The sequence below is a fragment of the Solanum dulcamara genome, chromosome 11 (genome assembly GCF_947179165.1).
Source record: "Solanum dulcamara chromosome 11, daSolDulc1.2, whole genome shotgun sequence".
Classification (NCBI taxonomy): domain Eukaryota; kingdom Viridiplantae; phylum Streptophyta; class Magnoliopsida; order Solanales; family Solanaceae; genus Solanum; species Solanum dulcamara.
The window spans coordinates 32,230,661-32,235,027 of NC_077247.1; the positions used below are offsets into that span (position 1 = coordinate 32,230,661).

A 4,367-nucleotide genomic window follows, 5' to 3' on the forward strand; every position below is an offset into this window, starting at 1 on the left:
GAAAGCTTTGGAGACAAGGATGACTGATCTTGAAAAGTATTTGACATCTGATATTGAAGAAAATTATGAACATCTAGATGAAATTAGTGTTTCCAAGAGTGAGGAAGTTGTTTTCGATAATGAAGAGGTTGTTGTCGATAAGTCTTTGGTGCATAATAGTGATGAAAAATAAAAATGTAAGAAAAATGTCTGTAAAATGTGGATTGTGATAGCTATGTCGTGGTGTTTTTTTCCAGGATTCATCACATTTTGGATGATGAACTAGGAATTTCTAATTTTTGTCATTTCTATTTTGTAATGTTTAACTTAGAAAATATTAAACATATGTGATGTGGTTGATGAGTTTGGAATTCTAGTTCATATTTTGATTTAGTTATGATTTGTCAATTTCAATATAGCAACAATTGTAATGTCGTTAAGCGCATATTTGAGTTTCTACAATGTTTATTCTTTAGAGGATTTCCCTAATTTCTGGCCAGTACTACTTTTAGTTATGTACTGTTTAAATTCATTGAAATGCAGGTGTAGTTCTTCTATTCTAGTTAGTCATATGGTCATTGTTGAATCCCATTTCCAGAAGATGATAGCATGAATTGTTGTTGATTTTGCCGGTTACAGTAATGAGCACAATTTGATTAATGCTTTTACGTTATCAAACTTTATTGTTAGATTAAGGAAGGAGAGCTAGAAATGGATTATAAGACAAAGCTAGGAGTGAATGAATACCTTTTGATTAATGCTTTTACATGTCTTGTTAATTTTTCTATTGTCTTCCACCATTGGGCGCTACTGAAGGATTGGTTTTAAATGAAGTTGAAGTATTCACTACAACTGAGGCTCAATTATTCACTATTCAAGGTCCTCATCGACTTCAAGCCATAAGACTAGAATAATACTGCAATAGTTTCATAAATTTCATTCAACAATAACACATCAACATAATTGAAAAAGATAAATACGATAAACACAACAAAAATAAGGTGTCATTAATGCCATTCTATGAAGGCATATGAAAGTTAAGATAAACAAAATCAAAAGAAGGTGTCAATGAAAGTTTCACCTTACTTAGTCTTCATGTGCTCAATGAACTAGCCCCCAAAAAATTACTACAAGCTATATTGTTTGTCAACCAACTGTGGTTAACTATCAGAGGATTAAGACAAAAACTAACATAGAAAATAAATTACTAGAAATCATCATCGAGTGCTGGTTCTCCTCTTCCCTTAACCCCCATCATCTCAATCCTTTTCTTTTTTGCCACCATCTGCACATGTCCAGAAGGGACAACTTCTTTGCCCTTCCATGTTGTTTTGATTGGAGAATAAGGTAGATTAATTGGCACCGAGGCACCAACATGATCTCTAGTAAATTGTTTTTTTCTTGGACCAATTGGAACACTTCTTGTCTTCAACTTCTCAGTCCGTAAATCTGATTCACGAATCACCATTGGTCTTAGGAGTGGGTCTTCTTCATTTCCAACATCAGGGCCATATCGTTCAAACTCTTGTGTTGCACCTTGTGGTTGAAAAGTAGACTCTTGTGTACCAGTCTCAATCTCATATTCACTCCCTATTATTCTTGATTGTGAACTGGTGCCAATCACTGGTCCTTTCCTTGAATATGCATTATTTTCAGTAGATTTTTCCTATCAAAATATTATAATCAATAAGTATATTTTTAATGAACTTACAATAAAAAAAGGGAATATTGCCAATAAGTATTTTGTAGCTTACCTTGTAACAACCCCATTTATTGTGGTTTGGTTCACCATAGTTACTACATGTCATTTGAGTGCCCTTTTTGGACTGGGACCACTAACCATTTCTTTTGCTTGCTTCATATGGTTCTCTATTCCTCTTCACTTTAGGTCTGCCAACTTGTTTCACAACATTAGTAGGCAATATTGCACTTGAAGGATTAACCTTCCAAAATATTTGACATCTTACAGGCTGCATCTTGTGTTTATAGGTTAGCATGTAAGCCTCCTTGCTATACCACTAATGAATTTCAATTTTAGAATTTATTTTTTTGTGTGTCAATGCTTTGATGACATGAAGGCAGGGAATACCTAATAAATCCCAAATTCTGTAGGTGCATTTTTTTGCTCAAGATTGACAGTGTGTCTATCTTCTCTATCAGACATTTCGTAGCCCCAATCTCCATTGAATTCCACCTTACAGTGATGTGCTATGGACCTAAAGTCAATGTACAACTTTATGCAAGTTCGACTAAAATCAGCAACCCAAGTCCTCAACTTATTTTCATTTTTTCTTAGCAATCCCATCACTTTTACTCTTATGTCTTCTAACATCTTGATTATTGGCTTTTCTCTAGCCTCAAGGATCCATGCATTACATGACTCAGTGAAGTTGTTATCAACCATCATGTTCTTACACTGAGTATCAAAATAAGCTCTACACCATGCCTTTGGTGGATATTTCACCAAATCCCTTGCAGCATCTTTTGATAAATTTCCTAACTTATTCAACTGGTCCTTGAACTCTTCATCATATGGACTACATGCACTCCACCACATAAGCTTCCTCATTTGACTACTCCTCCACTTTTTGCACCAATTACTTTCAATATGTCTCATATAATACCTATACTGAGCTTCAGGCAACACTTTGTCAACAACATCTACTAATCCCTGTAATGGTGAAATAGAAAAATGAGAAACATGAAATTAAAATATGAGAATCTAATAGTAAATAACATAGAATCGGAAAGTAAAAGCTGGGAATCTTACTTTTTGCATATCTGAAATGAATGTGATTCGTGTACCATCTTTAAGGTCCAACACCATGTCCTGCTTGTTTCTTTGTCCACTATTGCCCATGCTAGTGGAAAGAAACTGTTCATAGAATCTTGTCCTAGTGCAACCAACAACATGCCCTTACATCCACCTTTCAAGAATGTACTATCAACTCCAATTAGTGGCCTCAAACCATAGTTCTAGACTTTTTTAGAGCATCAAAACACATGTACATCCTCAAAAATTTCCTTTTTCCTTTAGCTAGAGCATCCTTAGAGATATTTATCAAAAGATCACTTCCTCAATTAAAATGTTTAATCTCTTGGGCATAGGCCTCAAGCTTGTTGTAGTCATCTATAAAACTACCTTCCAACTTCTCAAAAATTATACACTTAGTTCTTTTAAGCATGGATTGAGACACATTCAACTTAAAATCATTTTCAAGTTCTCCTCTCATATCTTTTACCTTGTACTTGGAATTATTTTGAAGCTTGTTCTTGAAGTATTGAGCTAATTTGGCTGAATCAGCTCTAGGATTAAAAAAGGCCTCTTCACATGCGTGTTTACTGATGAGAGTCTTTATCTTAAACCCTTCAGTCTTACCATCTCTTGAAATCAAACACCTAAAGGGACACCCCTCTTCACAGCCATACCTAGTTCTCTTTGTGTCATACTTGATTATAGTCAAAGCCCTTTTGTTAGCTAATGCATAATAATTCACAACCTGCCTACCTTCTTTCATATCCTTAAATGACATTCCAACTTGCAATTCCTTGTAGTTTTCCAACCTATCAACTTCTACTTTTCCCTTTCCCTTGCTAATAGTCTCGATCCACTCATTATCATATTTCTCAGCATCAGAAAGATCCATTCACAATCAGAACCAACATTGTGTTCACAGTCTGTACCAACCTTAACATCAGTAGAAAATATTACAGCATGTTGTGTGATAGGTTGAGCAATGACTGCGATCTCACCCTCCTCCACAACAAAGAAGTTGACAACTTTAAATTTCTCACACAATAGGCTGAGGATGACCCTAATTCCATCATCCCCATCTACTACATAATACTTACCAGAGGGTCCAGTGACTATCAATTGTTTAACCTGAGAAAGCCCTAGCTTGAAAGTAAACTCATCATATATCTTTATGACTCAATAATTCAGGGTCAAAACTATGCCAAAAGTGCACCAATTTCTTAGTGTATGCCAACTCAGGTGGAATGACCCAACTACCCCCGTAGTTGAACACAATATCAACTTCATCAATCATCCTTCAAAAATACATGAACAACAACAACAATAACAACAACCCAGTGAAATGCCACATCGTGGGGTCTGGGGAGGGTAGAGTGTACGCAGACCTGACTCCTACCAATGTAGGACGGCTGTTTCCGAAAGACCCTCGGCTCAATAAAAACATAGAAAAAGGTCAGAAAGGAATATTAGAGTAAATCAGTAGATGACGAAAACGGTCCAAACAGTAGTATAATCAAAGCACAAAAACAGTAGATATTATTATTAGATAATAACATAAATACCATAAATAACATACGTCAGAGTACAGAAAATCATAGTGCGTTAATACTCCTACGAGTAAGGGAGAATAAAA

At 35.3% G+C, this 4,367-nt stretch overlaps 1 pseudogene; it reads right to left on the minus strand.

The window, feature by feature from the left end:
- Window positions 1-1,186: 1,186 nt before the first annotated feature.
- LOC129872503 (uncharacterized) lies at window positions 1,187-3,626 on the minus strand (annotated as a pseudogene).
- Between the last annotated feature and the right edge of the window lie 741 nt (window positions 3,627-4,367).